General features: G+C 40.5%; 1 pseudogene across 1 annotated transcript in view; it reads right to left on the bottom strand.

The window, feature by feature from the left end:
• The window catches only part of LOC149197478 (WD40 repeat-containing protein HOS15-like), a 281,562-nt pseudogene extending 265,512 nt beyond the window's left edge, over window positions 1–16,050 (bottom strand). The window contains exon 1 of the transcript XR_016254768.1: window positions 15,646–16,050. The product of XR_016254768.1 is annotated as a WD40 repeat-containing protein HOS15-like (transcript). The remainder of the gene's footprint in view (window positions 1–15,645) is intronic.
• Between the last annotated feature and the right edge of the window lie 1,239 nt (window positions 16,051–17,289).

Genomic DNA, 17,289 nt, shown 5'->3' with positions numbered 1-17,289 from the left:
GAAAATGCCAACTCTTCAGAGAAAGCAAGTAACCTCAAGTATGAAGAACAAATTTTGTTTCTGATAAAGTTATCTTGTATTGGCACTCTCGTCCAGATTCTATGGGAATCTGGCTTATTGATTATAGTACTTCAAGGCACTTCATCGGATAGAAGGATGCTCTCTCAAATTTGGTAAGAGATGGAAACAGTCGTGGGATTATACTTGGAGCCGATGCCACCTATCCCGGAAAGGGTGTAGGGATTATACTTGGAGCCGATGCCACCTATCCCGGAAAGGGTGTAGGAAATGTTACCCCTCAATTGAATGAGGGTAACTCAATTCATTTACAGAATCTCTTTTATGTACCTGATCGCAAGAAGAACTTGGTGTCCATTTTGGCAATGGAAGTCAAAGGTTTCAGGGTGGCATTCATCTATGGAAAGGTACGTGTTTGAAAATAGAATTTTCAAAGATGCTTTTTCTCATGGGTTCAAGGTTGGCAATTTGTATCAAGTTGTAGGATGGTCCATTGGGGATCATGTCAATTGACATACCTTATCTATAACACCAGAGGTCTACTTATTATGGGGCCCTACCCGATGTGAGTTAGATGGTGACAGGGATGCCTGAATTCAAGAAAAGCATGAAGGTACATGTCCGAGACGTACCGAAGGAAAATCTTACAAGGGGACCATTGCCCTCATGTAACAGGTCCACAGGTTTGGAACAAACCGAGGAATTTGAGATTCATGATCGGGAATCTCATGTATGCAGGTGGAAGAAAGCCCTCTATGGCTTGAAGCAAAACACCCCAGGCATAGTATGAGAGGATTGATAGATGTATGATGAAGCTGAGATTCACTAGGAGTGAAACCAATCCAAACCATTGCTCGAAGGTTGTGGATGATAGACCTCTCATACTGATACCTTCTAAGAACGATCTATTTCTGACAGGTGCAGACCCTCTCATTTGCGTAAGTAAGACAAAGTTGGATTCCGAATGTGGAATGGTAAACTGCAAGCCCGTGACTACCTCGAGGATCTTAACTTTCAGAAGTTATATGGTCATGATGCTGGACCAGATTTGGGAAATGCCTCTAAGTTTCATATACTCATTTGCATTGATGTTCTTAGTGAACTTCTGTCCGGACATATGTTTTGCAATTAGCATGGTGAGGTCATATTTGGTTGAGCCTCACTAGATTGGTGCCAAGAATCTTCTGAGATATCTTTGGGGCACAATCTCTCATGAATTGAGATACACTGCCAGAAATGTGAAGCTGCATGATTATTCGAATGTTGAATGGCAGGCAGTGTGGAGGATCGCAAAAGCACTTCTGAGTGCTGGTTCTTTTTGGATTTTGCTTCGACATCATGGATGAGTAGGAAGTGAAAGTGGGTTGCTATAAGCACCGCCGAGACCGAATACATAGCTACAAGTATGATCTCGTGTGAAGTTGCCTGGTTGTGGAAGCTCTTCAGTGAGTTGTTTGTACACATGATGAATACCACTGTGATTCTCTATGACAACCAGGGGGGATTCGATTGTTGAGGAATCCCGTATTCTATGATTGCTCTCGCAGATAGACATGAGATACTACCTTATCAGGGATATGGTACGTCAATGAGCGACGAGCCTCAAATCACATTGAGACTAATGTACAAGTCGCCGACATTTTTTACGAAGCCCCTAGGAAAGGTCAAATTCTAGACTTTCCGAAAACGACTTGGTGTCGTTCAGAGACCCTCTTATGAGGGTCATGTATGATGCAAACATTGAGCTCTGGGAGCTCCAGGGGGGTGCAGGGTACTTCTTCGAGCGACATACGACCACAGGGCGACTCACCCTCCCTTAGTGGCGCGTTATGTACAGGGTGACAGATTCAACCTTCCCCTGTGATACCTCGTGGCGACTGTGAAACGGGATGATTAGTTCTCCTGTGGGCCAAGATGATTAGTTCTCCCGTTGCGACTGTAAAACAAGATGATTAGTTCTCCTGTGTGCCGGGATGATTAGTTCTTTCGTGGCGACTTTGGGACAGGATGATTAGTTTTCCTGTGAGACAGGATGATTAGTTCTCCTGTCGAGGCATCCTACCCTTGCAGTTTGGGACTCATGGGAATTACCTCTCATCTGATCAATGAGTAGGGAAATGGAGTTATGGACCATTAGTAGTACTATCGATGGACACATCATTGTATCTACTGTACTCCCTATGCTAGGATGACCTCCATTGATTTGGGATCAATGGAACTGATCTGGGATCAGTATGAGTGGTTTGAGACACTCTCTTGTGATATTGATCTAGGATCAATAAAATTAACTTCAGGTCAGTAGAGAATGGTATGAGACATTCTCGATCAATTCTTCTTCTTCATGGTTCAGTAGAGCAGAGCAGTGCAGGGCACTGATGGTAGAGATAGTACAGTTGGACATATGGATCAGCAGATGGAGTTCTCCCCAGTTAAGAGGGAGTGTTAAAATTGGCAACTAGGGCCAAACTCCATGTGGGTCATCTTATTTATGGCAGCTGATATTTTTCTTGGATCCCTCTCATTGAGAGGTGTAGGATTGATCTAAAGATCATCTGATTTCGATAAGTATTCATGGAGTTATGAATTTATTTGTGTTATAAGACAATTCGTCAAGGTCGGCCAGCGACCAAATAAACCCCTCATGTGCTCAACGTTTTAGTATAAAAGGAGATGACTTGATAGTCATTTAGACACACACTTCACTCTTGATTTCTCTCCACTTGTTTTGGGTTTTAGGGGCAAGAGAAATCTAAGAGGATGAAGCCATAATCGTAGGTCAAGAAGGATGCCCTAGCCGCTGTTATAATAATGCCCTAGCCATACGCTGTCCAAAGAAAGGTCTAAAATGCAGACATGAAGATGATAATGATGCCCTAGCTATACGCTGTCCAGAGGAAGCCTAAAACGCAATCATGAAGGAGATCTGGCCACAGTAAAATACACAGCCTAAAGAGGCTCCTATATGCTGCCCAAACCTGCCCTTATACGCTGCCTAAAGAATGCCCTAACCACAGCAAAGAAGGGAGATCTACCACTGTTTAGGAGAGCTTCTATATGCAGCAAGATCCGCTGTCATGTGGAGGCCTTAAAGAACCCTAGCCGCAAGTCTAGTAGACCTAGCCGCAACAAAGAGAAATGCCCTAGCAACAGCAAGAAGAGACAGCTTAAGGACAGCATGGGCATTCCTAAAGGGGAGGCCGAGTTGCTGAGGTACAGTAGACTGTTCTAGGGCATGTTTAAGGGTTGTTTCTAATGCGTTGAAGGGCTAGTTGATGAGCAAAGAAGGCTGCAGTGCTGGAGGTTAAACCGCAATTGTTTAAGGGCTATTTTGTGTGGGATAAACCCTTGTGAAGGTTGTCGTAAACCTACAAGATTGTTGTGTGGTAGGCCATAGGCCATACCACCACAGCCAAGGGTAGCGTAGGCAGATTTGAGGGCTATCTTGTGCCCTACACCTTCAACGAAGTGGAGAACACCTACACAAGGAGGACCGCAGATTTTAGGGTTGTTTTGTTGACTATTGAAGGACTGTTACAACAGTGTTTGGTGCCCTAACCAGTCATCATGGTCACAGCAACTAAAAGGTGAAGAACAGCAATATGAAAGATGTAGCTCAACGAGACAACAGCAAGACATGGTGTTGCAATAGCAATTGGGACAGCAACAAGACATAGTGCTGCAATAGCAATTGGGACGGCAGTAATGCCGCTCAATGAGACAGCAGCAAGACATGGTGTTGCAATAGCAATTGGGACAGCAGCAAGACATAGTGCTGCAATAGCAATTGGGACAGCAGCAAGACATAGTGCTGCAATAGCAATTGGGACAACAGCAAGACATGGTGCTGCAATAGCAATTGGGACAGCAGTATGGTAAGCAAGGTGCAGCAAGCACATGGTGGCAAAACAAGGTGCAGCAATGGCACATGATGGTACATGATGCAATACAGTGATGGGTACTGTCATGATTGATGAAGCATGATAAGATGCAGCATTGTGATGATGGGTGCAGCATGGTGCGGCGCGGTGAGGTGCAGCATGATGACGAGATGCAGCACAATGATAGGTGAAGGTGTCACCTTGGAGAATCAGTTGAAGCAGCATGTCTTCAACCGATCTCATGTATCATCCTCTTAGAGATGATCTATGCTCTTATCTAGATAAGTCAAAGTGTTGACTTCTGTTGTAAATGTACTATCTCTCTCTCTCTCTGTTGAACTATTAAAGAACATATAAGAAGAATTGATCAAGGGTTTCCCCACATTGGGGTTTGTCCTTGGCTAGCGCCACATCTTGTGTCCTCTTGTCTTGGCTTGTCTTCTGCGATTTATGTTTATGTTCTATCTACAGTTTACATGAATGCTGATGTGATTGCTAATCTGGAAAAGATATTGAGCTAACTGTGAAAATTAAAATAAATTGCTCTAAGCATAGAACATACCTAAACTTAACAAATTTATATCAGCGTGACAAAACATGTGGGTTGGGTCAAATGAACACATGCAAAATTGTAAACTGGATTTAGGGTGCAAATCATTAATTTTCTACATTTTGCCTCGAGGTCATTTCCTATCTAGTCTCTTTCCTTCATAGAGTCAAGTCTTTCAAAGACTGCCACCAGTAGACAAAGGTACCCCCATAATGCTCTTTGCTCTCATTAGAGGCCCTCAGCGTGAAACCCCCTACCCCCCAAGTTGTGCTCAAGGTTGGTTCTCAAAAGCATCTTGGCTTCTCTAGTCACTAATTATCTCCCCAAAGCGCCTTCCCCTTTTCAAATTCTCCTTCGATACACCAAACCATCTCTTGTTGACTCAATAGTTATAGAATCGTGATATCAAAAAGGATATCTACAAATTGCCTAGGCTCAAAGATGTCCTTCTACCTAAAACACTTTTTGGAGCTCCAAGTCCACCCCCCTTACCCACACAAAGAGTGGATGCATGCACTTAGGATATCGCTAGGACAATTCCAAGTTGGTTCTCACAGCCTCCAAATGGAGATTGACCACCATATAGCACAATTGAATAGGATCTGCTAAATGTGCCACTTACAAGAGCCAAAGACACACCTAATTTTTAGGTGCCCCTATACTATGAGATCAAAGGACAATACCACTGTGTATATCAAGATTCAAGGAGCTCCCTCTCTACTTTCTTCAGGTACTAGGACCAACAATTCTTAGCCCTCCTCATCAAAGAGATTTGCAACCACAAATCTCAGTCCATACACACCATGCCCCACCTTGGGATCACTAGGACGATCACCTCATACTCTCATGTGGATCTACCAAATCAAAACCACAAGCGACGAGGAGAAGTTCAAGGTGCACTAGATAACAAATGGGTAATATTTTGAGTCTCTTATCAACATTCCCACCAGGGGATCAATGGATATCATCAAGACTAGTTTAGTGTACATCAATTCACATGTCCTTAGAGCACCAAAAGGACTAGCTCTAGACACCCCTAAAGCAAGGCACCACTAGCACATCCATTTACCTCCCATTTCCACAAGAGCAACCAAAGATTTATTCAAAGTTTCTTTCTTTCAACCTTGGATGCTAGGAGTATCCCTCACTCCTACATCCCCCCCCACCCTCAAGATAAACAACTGAGCCCACCACTAGTTCCATGGGACTTCAACAGCAAGGCAATGCCCAATTCACCTCCCTCACCATTGATCATCAAACTCAGAAGCCCTTGACTTCTTTAGCTCCATTGCCAGATCTTCCTATCTCACATTGTCTTCTTGGCTGGCTATTGATTATTTTGTATCATGACACGGTATTTTATATGCATGTCATGGCAGCACTACCATTTGTTTCTTTCCTTCTTTATGTTATTTCCAGCATTCTCAATATTTTCTACGAGTTGTGCTTGCACTCCCACATTGTATTCATACTAATTGCATTCTTCTTCAATGCCATTGACCTACTTTTCTGGTCATTTGTTGGACATTGATAAAATTATTTTATTTTATCTTACTATTGTTCTTAAAATAGACTTTAATGGTAGTTAATCAAACCTCCCAAGTTTCTAACCCATCCTACATTTGAACTCTTGTTGGGTCTTATGTTGAAGATAAAGAAGAAATCACACATTGGATAATTCTTGAAAATTTCAAAGAATATTACTCAACCCAAATCCTTGGTTATGCCTATGGATTTTTTCTATGTTATGGAAGAACACATCCCTTGCATTCACAAGCATCACAAGAAATTGTGGATGCCCAAGGACAACAACATTTGGCACCAAGGATGACCCCATTTTCCCACTGTGCCAATTAAAGTCCCAGAAAGGTCAAAGGACGTCTTTGCCATGTCAAGCTCATCTAGGCATCCCCACTGTCAGTTTGTTCTCTCCCTTCTCCTTTCTTTGCCTAGGACCAAGAAAAGAACATAACTAAAGTTCCAACCCTTGTTTGACTCACCTAACCCACTAAATACGAAAGAAAATTGGATTGCCCTTCCAACTAACAAAACAAAGAAACCCTCAGAAAAAAACTCTCAAGGAAAATCATACAAAAATTGAAAACGAACAGCTTCAGAGAACTGATCTTTGACCACAGATTACTGATATCTTACCATCAGCAGCCTAGGAGGCCTCAACTTTATGTAATTTGCTTTCTCCATCCACTCGTGACTCGTCTGTTGAAAGTTGAAGGGATCTGTCAGCTGTTTCAGAATATCATCCCTTTATGCCAAAAACTTCTTGTAACACAGATTTTCTTTGATCCAAACTTACCCAAAATTTGAACCAATTCTATATTGCCCTTTTTCCCTGCTACTCTTTGAGAAGTTTCCACAATGCATAAACTGTTACCAAGGCTGAATAAATATTTTGAGTGATACAAATATCTCTCAAGAATAATTTCAATCAATCCACCCAGAGGGATATATTTTACTAGCATTGATCCATCTCAACTCCAAATCTATTGCACGCCAGGGGAGAGAAAAACTCCACCTACAAATCTCTCAGCACTGAATGAATCCTGTGCTAAGATAGATCTATGCTTGTGTGACTGTGTCATGTCAGCAGTTTTTTATGTCAGACCTTTTTTAGCATTACTCTTGGTGCAATCAATACTACAACAGAAGATTGAAACAGTTATGTAACATCATGATATCCAGCCACTCTGGAGCAAAATTACACAGCCCACGAGAGAATCATACTCATGTATAAGGAATAAAGTTTTAAACGAACACTGTTAGAAGGCTTGACCCCATTTCACATTGCCCTGTTTTTGTGCTAGTCGTAGAAGAGTTTCCAGAGTGCAAACTGTTACCAGGGCCCCAATCATATTGCTAAAACTCACCAGGCATCACTTGGACTCAATGATCATACCCTACTAACTGTCAGAAGTGGGCCAAGTCAAAAACATGGAAAAGAAACTTGAGAAACAGTCAACAACAACTCCTGAGTCTGATTTCGAGTACGGACTCAGAAAGTTTGACTCGGAAAAAACTCGACAACCAGTTTTGGTTTTGAGAACTCAAGATAACTCGCAAAGTTGCCGTTCAGACTCAGAAAATTTGACTCCACAAAAACCTGGTAAAAAATTTTGGGTGAAATTCTGTGTACATTTAAAACAAAACAAAAAAAAGCAAGGTTTTGACAAATTTCTTGCAAAATAGGAGAGTACGATATTCTTTAGGGTGAATTTTGTGTACGCTGTAAATTTTTTATTGACCAAGTTTTCGACAAACTTTTTGCAAATTCGACAGTACTCTGACCTGGTTACCCCATTAGAGAGGATGTTGGAGGTGCAGTCAGCATTGCAGGCCATGGTTGTAACTCCAGATTGGAACAGATGGGCAAAATCCAAGACAGAGGAAGGAAAGAAAATCACGATTCAGATATTGGATAATGTTTGGTGGACAGATTGTGGTTATTTGGTGTCACTTTTACGTCCTGTAGTTGAGGTCATTCACTACACTGACACAGATTCTCCTACTCTTGGAGAAATATATGACACTTTTGATACTATGTTGGATCAAGTAAGGGTGGCCATTCGTGAGAAAGATCCTTCCTTAGAGTTCTATACAACGCAAATTCGACCCATTATACAGCGTAGGTGGGATCGAATGAATACACCTTTGCACATGGCAGCATATGCACTCAACCCAAAATGGTATGTGGCAAGGACTGGTAGAATTCTTCCCACTGAAGATCCAGAGGTCAAAAAGGATTTTTGAGCTGCCATTACAAAGATGTATAGTTCAGAAGAAGGGAGAACAATTAGGAGACAGTGGATGCAATTTGCAAGTCTCAGTGGTCCCTTCAACAAGCATGATGCAAGGGAAGATCGCAATGATTTATGCCAGACTGACCACATTGGTTGGTGGACCATGCATGGGGATGATGCTCCAGAGATCCAACACCTTGCTATTCGCTTATTGTCTCAGATTGCTAGTTCCTCTGCAGCAGAGAGGAATTGGTCCACATATAGCTTCATCCACTCTATCAAGAGGAATAGACTTTCCTCTAGGAGAGCAGAGAAGCTAGTTGTAGTGCACAGTTCTCTACGTCTTGCACATAGGAAGACACCAGAGTATCGGAAGGGACCGGCAACACGATGGGATGTGGATCCAGAGGATAGTGCACAAATAGATGACGAGGATGGACCAGATGAGCTGCGACATGGTTTGGTTGGAGTTTCATTGGTTACTCAAGAGAGTGACTCTGACTCGGATACTGACATTCCCATTGATGGTCCTGATGACTTCATGCAGCAGATAGATGTAGAGGACCAATCATTGAGATTGAGTCCTTGATGCTGATTTATCATTTTATTTTCAATGCTCACTATCCATTTTTCATTTTTGACTTGACTCTTCACTCTTAACTATTTTTGAGTTTGAACTTTGAAACTTTGAGTTATATAAATTTAGTGTTCAAACTTTGAAAATATAGTATATAGTATATACTAGTATGTTTTGCTTTCAATTTAGATTCTAGAATGATGAATGATGAATTTAATTTTTAAATCAATGTAGATTGTAGACTGATGAACCATTGAATCAATGAATGATGAATGATATCGATCAATGTATTTGAATATTTTATTATTGATTTTTATTTTTGTTTTTCGAATCTCATGGTATGTATGAATAATAATTAATTCAATAATGAGACTTGTCACTTGAGTATGTCATATGAATGATGTATGTATCAAAATGAATGATGAGGATGGATCAATGATTCAAAATTCAATTGTCTATTTAATATTTTTATGCTTTCATTATTGAACAGTGAACAATGAATATGAACTTGAATTTTATATATATATATATATATACCTCGACGACTCCCTGCACCCCCGAAATTTCCCTAAAATTTGAGGGTACTCCCACACGTCCCCCCTGTGCGTCTCCCCGCACCAGAGTCTTGGTGGAACATTGATTAGTTCTCTTGTCGAGGCATCCTACCCATGCAGTCTGGGACTCATGGGAAGTACCTCTCATCTTATCAATGATTAGGGAAATGGAGTTATGGACCATTAGTAGTACTATCAATGGACACATCGTTGTATCTACTGTACTCCCTACGCTAGGATGACCTCCATTGATTTGGGATCAATGAAACTAATCTGGGATCAGTATGAGTGGTTTGAGACACTCTCTTGTGATATTGATCTAGGATCAATAAAATTAACTTCGGGTCAGTAGAGAATGGAATGAGACATTCTCGATCAATTCTTCTTCTTCATGGTTCAACAGAGCAGAGATCAATTCTTCTTCTTCATGGTTCAACAGAGCAGAGCAGAGCAATGCAGGGCACTGATGGCAGAGATAGTACAGTCGGACATATGGATCAGCAGATGGAGTTCTCCCTAGTTGAGAAGGAGTGTTAAAATTGGCAACTAGGGCCAAACTCCATGTGGGTCATCTTATTTATCGCAGCTGATATTTTTCTTGGATCCCTCTCATCGAGAGGTGTAGGATTGATCTAAATATCATCAGATTCCGATAAGTATTCATGGAGTTATGAATTTATTTGTGTTATAAGACAATTCGTCAAGGTCGGCCAGCAACCAAATAAACCCCTCATGTGCTCAACATTTTAGTATAAAAGGAGATGACTTGATAGTCATTTAGACACACACTTCACTCTTGATTTCTCTCCACTTGTTTTGGGTTTTAGTGGCAAGAGAAATCTAAGAGGATGAAGCCCTAATCGCAGGTCAAGAAGGATGCCCTAGCCGCTGTTATAATAATCCTCTAGCCATACGTTGTCCAAAGAAAGGTCTAAAACACAGACATGAAGATGATAGTGATGCCCTAGCTATACGCTGTCTAGAGGAAGCCTAAAACACAGTCATGAAGGAGATCTGGCCGCAATAAAATACACAACCTAAAGAGGCTCCTATATGCTGCCCAAACCTGCCCTTATACGCTGCCTAAAGAATGCCCTAACCACAACAAAGAAGGGAGATCTACCACTGTTTAGGAGAGCTTCTATATGTAGCAAGATCCGCTGTCATCTGGAGGCCTTAAAGAACCCTAGCCGCAAAGAGAAATGCCCTAGCAGTAGCAAGAAGAGACAGCTCAAGGACAGCGTGGGCATTCCTAAAGGGGAGGGCGAGTTGTTGAGGTACAGCAAACTGTTCTAGGGCATGTTTAAGGGTTGTTTCTAATGCGTTGAAGGGCTAGTTGATGAGCAAAGAAGGCCACAGGGCTGGAGGTTAAACTGCAATTGTTTAAGGGCTATTTTGTATGGGATAAACCCTTGTGAAGGTTGTCGTAAACCTACAGGATTGTTGTGTGGTAGGCCATAGGCCATACCACCACAGCCAAGGTAGCGTAGGCAGATTTGAGGGCTATCTTGTCCCTTACACCTTCAACAAAGTGGAGAACACCTACACAAGGAGGACCACAGATTTTAGGGTTGTTTTGTTGACTATTGAAGGACTGTTACAATAGTGTTTGGTGCCCTAACCAGTCATCATGGTCACAACGACTAAAAGGTGAAGAACAGCAGTATGAAAGATGCAGCTCAATGAGACAACAGCAAGACATGGTGTTGCAATAGCAATTGGGACAGCAGCAAGACATAGTGTTGCAATAGCAATTGGGACAGCAGCAAGACATAGTGCTGCAATAGCAATTGGGACGGCGGCAAGACATAGTGCTGCAATAGCAATTGGGACAGCAGTAAGACATGGTGCTGCAATAGCAATTGGGACAGCAGTGTGGTAAGCAAGGTGCAGCAAGCACATGTTGGCAAAACAAGGTGCAACAATAGCACATGATGGTACATGATGCAATACAGTGATGGGCACTGTCATGATTGATCAAGCATGATAAGATGCAGCATTGTGATGATGGGTGCAGCATGGTGCCGCGCAGTGACGTGCAGCATGATGGTAAGTGAAGCAGTCACCTTGGAGAATCAGTTTAAGCAGCATGTCTTCAACCGATCTCATGCATCATCTTCTTAGAGATGATCTATGCTCTCATCTAAATAAGTCAAAGTGTTGACTTCTGTTGTAAATGTATTATCTCTCTCTCTCTCTGCTAAACTATTAAAGAACATATAAAAAGAATTGATCAAGGGTTTCCCCACATTAGGGTTTGTCCTTGGCTAGCGCCACATCTTGTGTCCTTTTGTCTTGGCTTGTCTTCTACGATTTATGTTTATGTTCTATCTACAGTTTACTTTAATGCTGATGTGATTGCTAATCTAGAAAAGATATCGAGCTCCCTGTGAAAATTAAAATAAATTGCTCTAAGCATAGAACATACCTAAACTTAACAAATTTATATCAGCATGACAAAACATGTGGGTCGGGTCAAATGAACACATGCAAAATTGTAAACTGGATTTAGGGTGCAAATCATTAATTTTCTACATTTTGCCTCGAGGTCATTTCCCGTGTAGTCTCTTTCCTTCATAGAGTCAAGTCTTTCAAAGACTGCCACCAATACACAAAGGTACCCCCATCATGCTCTTTGCTCTCATTAGAGGCCCTCAGCTTGAAACCCCCTACCCCCCAAGTTGTGCTCAAGGTCGGTTCTCAAAAGCATCTTGGCTTCTCTAGTCACTAATTATCTCCCCAAAGCGCCTTCCCCTTTTCAGATTCTCCTTCGATGCACCAAACCATCTCTTGTTGACTCAATAGTTATAGAATCATAATATCAAAAAGGATATCTACAAATTGCCTGGGCTCAAAGATGTCCTTCTACCTAGAGCACTTTTTGGGGCTCCAAGTCCACCCCCTTACCCACACAAAGAGTGGATGCATTCACCTAGGATATCGCTAGGACAATTCCAAGTTGGTTCTCACAGCCTCCAAATGGAGATTAACCACCATATAGCACGATTGAATAGGATCTGCTAAATGTGCCACCTACAAGAGCCAAAGACACACCTAATTTTTAGGTGCCCCTATACTATGAGATCAAAGGACAATACCACTGTGTATATCAAGATTCAAGGAGCTCCCTCTCTACTTTCTTCAAGTACTAGGACCAACAATTCTTAGCCCTCCTCATCAAAGAGATTTGCAACCACAAATCTCAATCCCTACACACCATGCCCCACCTTGGGATCACTAGGATGATCACCTCATACTCTCATGTGAATCTACCAAATCAAAACCACAAGCGACGAGTAGAAGTTCAAGGTGCACTAGATAACAAATGGGTAATATTTTGAGTCTCTTATCAACATTCCCACCAGGGGATCAATGGATATCATCAAGACTAGTTTAGTGTACATCAATTCACATGTCCTTAGAGCACCAAAGGGACTAGCTCTAGACACCCCTAAAGCAAGGCACCACTAGCACATCCATTTACCTCCCAATTCCACAAGAGCAACCAAAGATTTATTCAAAGTTTCTTTCTTTCGACCTTGGATGCTAGGAGTATCCCTCACTCCTACATCCCCCCCTCAAGATAAACAACTGAGCCCACCACTAGTTCCATGGGACTTCAACGGCAAGCCAATGCCCAATTCACCTCCCTCACCATTGATCATCAAACTCAGAAGCCCTTGACATCTTTAGCTCCATTGCCAGATCTTCCTATCTCACGTAGTCTTCTTGGCTGACTATTGATTATTTTCTATCATGACACAGTATTTTATATGCATGTCATGGCAGCACTACCATTTGTTTCTTTCATTCTTTATGTTGTTTCCAGCATTATCAATATTTTCTACGAGTTGTGCTTGCACTCCCACATTGTATTCATACTAATTGCATTCTTCTTCAATCCCATTGACCTACTTTTCTGGTCATTTGTTGGACATTGATAAAAATATTTTATTTTATCTTACTGTTGTTCTTAAAATAGACTTTAATGGTAGTTAATCAAACCTCCCAAGTTTCTAACCCATCCTACATTTGAACTCTTGTTGGGTCTTATGTTGAAGATAAAGAAGAAATCACACATCGGATAATTCTTGATAATTTCAAAGAATATTACTCAACCCAAATCCTTAGTTATGCCTATGGATTTTTTCTATGTTATGGAAGAACACATCCCTTGCATTCACAAGCATCACAAGAAATTGTGGATGCCCAAGGACAACAACATTTGGCACCAAGGATGACCCCATTTTCCCACTGTGCCAATTAAAGTCCCAAAAAGATCAAAGGACGTCTTTGCCATGTCAAGCTCATCTAGGCATCCCCACTATCAGTTTGTTCTCTCCCTTCTCCTTTATTTGCCTAGGACCAAGAAAAGAACATAACTAAAGTTCCAACCCTTGTTTGACTCACCTAACCCACTAAATACGAAAGAAAATTGGATTGCCCTTCCAACTAACAAAACAAAGAAACCCTCAGAAAACACTCTCAAGGAAAATCATACAAAAATTGAAAACGAACAGCTTCAGAGAACTGATCTTTGACCACAGATTACTGATTTCTTACCATCAGCAGCCTAGGAGGGCTCAATTTTATGTAATTTGCTTTCTCCATCCACTCATCTGTTGAAAGTTGAAGGGATCTGTCAGCTGTTTCAGAATCTCATCCCTTTATGTCAAAAACTTCTTTTAACACAGATTTTCTTTGATCCAAACTTACCCAAAATTTGAACCAATTCTATATTGCCCTTTTTCCCTGCTACTCTTTGAGAAGTTTCCACAATGCATAAACTGTTACCAAGACTGATTAAATATTTTGAGTGATACAAATATCTCTCAAGAATAATTTCAATCAATCCACCCAGAGGGATATATTTTACTAGCATTGATCCATCTCAACTCCAGATCTATTGCACACCAGGGGAGAGAAAAACTCCACCTACAAATCTCTCAGCACTGAATGAATCCTGTGCTAAGATGGATCTATGCTTGTGTGACTGTGTCATGTCAGCAGGTTTTTATGTCAGACCTTTTTTAGCATTACTCTTGGTGCAATCAATACTACAACAGAAGATTGAAACAGTTATGTAACATCATGATATCCGGCCACTCTGGAGCAAAATTACACAGCCCACGAGAGAATCATACTCATGGATAAGGAATAAAGTTTTAAACGAACACCGTTAGAAGGCTTGACCCCATTTCACATTGCCCTGTTTTTGTGCTAGTCGTAGAAGAGTTTCCAGAGTGCAAACTGTTACCAGGGCCCCAATCATATTGCTAAAACTCACCAGGCATCACTTGGACTCAATGATCATACCCTACACACTGTCAGAAGTGGGCCAAGTCAAAAACATGGAAAAAAAAACTTGAGAAACAGTCAACAACAACTCCTGAGTCTGATTTCGAGTACGGACTCAGAAAGTTTGACTCGGCAAAAACTCGACAACCAGTTTTGGTTTTGAGAACTCAACGATAACTCGCAAAGTTGCCGTTCAGACTCAGACAATTTGACTCCACAAAAACCTGGTAAAAAATTTTGGGTGAAATTCTGTGTACAAGATTTAAAAAAAATAAAAAATAAAAAAATAAAAAAATAAAAATGTGCAAGGTTTTGACAAATTTCTTGCAAAATAGGAGAGTACGATATTCTTTAGGGTGAATTTTGCGTACGCTGTAAATTTTTTATTGACCAAGTTTTCGACAAACTTTTTGCAAATCCGACAGTACTCTGACCTGGTTACCCCAGCCAAGTTTTCAACATTGGTACCGACCAATATTTTCAAATATATAACTCTTTATAGGGTTTCGATCAATCTAAGAAGGGGTTTCCTTGGTGAAATGTTTGATGAAAAGTTTAAAGCGATTTTGATAATATTACACTCGCCTCAATTGTACTCAAGGTCGACTCAATATATTTAGCACGCGAGGGTTTCAACCAATGCTGCGGAACTGCGAATTTTTCCTTCTAGGATTCTAACAACGATATAATACATTCCATTCCGCTTAGGGTTTCAGACAGATTTACGTCTTTGCTGAGATTTACACTTCGAATTCGCTCAAGTCCTCCACTTCCACGTTAAGCTACAAAGAATTTCTGGTTACATAATATACACAACTCTTTCACCAGTGTGGCAAGGCTTCGAGCCTTACAGAGAAGCGTAAGAAGCATAATAAGTCTGTCATGACCCTAAATTTCGAAAGCTTTGGCGCTTACATGGAAAGCTTCAAACAATTGTCTTGAAGAATGATTTTACATGCGAAGTTCATATAAAATAAAATGGTTTCACAGGAATGGATTGAACACAAACTCTCACCTGATTCATGGAGGTAACGAAAAACCAGGTAGTTCATCTCGCAGGAAGTGATCGTGATCGTGGCCATCCACGCCTCTTCTGATAAGCCCACTTGAACTTCTCAGTGTAATGGAGCTTTCCGCGGTAGTCTCAGGATAGGAATTGTACATCGCCAGTCGGCAACAATCCGAGTTTAAAATTTTCACACGCTCATACCATACATATTATTGTGTCTAATTTCATAGGAGATCTTTTATTTGTGTCTGTGACTCTAAGGTGTAAAATGAAATGAGCTAGATTGATCTATAAAAAGCCGATGGAAGAATAATCTATAAAAATCTGACTCAGTGCTTTCTCCAAAATTTTGGGAACGGAAGGAACTAGATTTTAATAAAAAAGATAGGGCCGCTGCGAAAAAAATAGTTTTAAAGGGTGAGATTCCGTGAGTTGGAAAAAATGGCTCCGCTGCCAAAAGCGGTGACAATAAATAGCAAAATGCGGTTTTTTTTGTTTTTTTTAAATAAGTATTTAAGTTAATCACGTGTCGATTTCGGTAATACAGGCTTTTACTATGTCGTTATTTTGTTGTAAGGTTGGTCAGTGCATTATCAATTTTGTTGTAAAGTTGGTCAGTGCATTATCAATTTAAATAGAATAAAAAAATGATTGAATGGTAAAAGGCTTAAAACATGGAACTAATGGTCTTATAGACTATTTTTAGTCTCTTGGCCATTAAAATATCATTTCATTATGTTATTTGTTCACAAAGCTTAAAAGAAAAAAATAATGGCAATAAATAGCAAAATATAGTTTGTGTAGGGCTTTTAGCTAATGTCACTATGTTATTTGTTCACTATGTTACAATGTTATTTATTCACAAAACTTAATAGAAAGGATAAATGAAGTTAAGATTTGAGAGCATATATGGGACTTAAAATCATACCATAACCCAATTTATATACAGTGATCTCGGTTAGAAGAAAAGCAACATAAGAGGAAAACCAAATGTTCTCGATAATCAATATCAACGGGCAAAATTCTTCTAACATAACAAAATTGCACTATCTTCAAAACAGTGTTGGAGAGATCAAATCATAAGGGAAAGAGTGGTTCCCAAAGCCTCAACAATCATGGGTTAACAAATATAGTTCAGAGTGCACTTGAGAAGTGCAAAAGAGCAAAAAATAGGAAATCATAATCAAATTGTTTTGTTATAAATGCTTGGTTTGTTGAGGAATGTAAAATGGCAAAGAAAACCTTGAAAAAGGCAGGCGACGAGAAGATGAATGTAAAGTTATATAAGCAAATTTTAAAAAGGAAAAAAGATGAGTTCATGCAAACAAGGCGAGAAGAGTTAATATATCTAGGCAAGAATAACCCAAAGTTTTTTTTGGCGGGAACTTCAACCAAGGAAGAAGCAAATTGAAAATAATATTACAGTCAATCAATGGTTTGACTATGCAAGGCAACTCTATAAGAAAAAAATCAGAGGTTGAGCCTCCTCCCAGGATCAACACAACTACAAAGCTTTTCACATTACAAGAAGTGGAGACAAGAATTAAGAAGTTGAAAACAAGAAAGGCAAAGGACTTGGTTGAACTTCAAGCAGAATATCTAAAGTGGGGAATGAACATTCTTGCACTGCACATCATGGAAATATTCAAC

This window comes from Pinus tabuliformis, chromosome 2_2, assembly GCF_031772625.1.
Source record: "Pinus tabuliformis cultivar Carrire ecotype Pingquan chromosome 2_2, CPIR1, whole genome shotgun sequence".
Classification (NCBI taxonomy): Eukaryota; Viridiplantae; Streptophyta; class Pinopsida; order Pinales; family Pinaceae; genus Pinus; species Pinus tabuliformis.
This window is presented reverse-complemented; position numbering and strand designations above follow the sequence as displayed.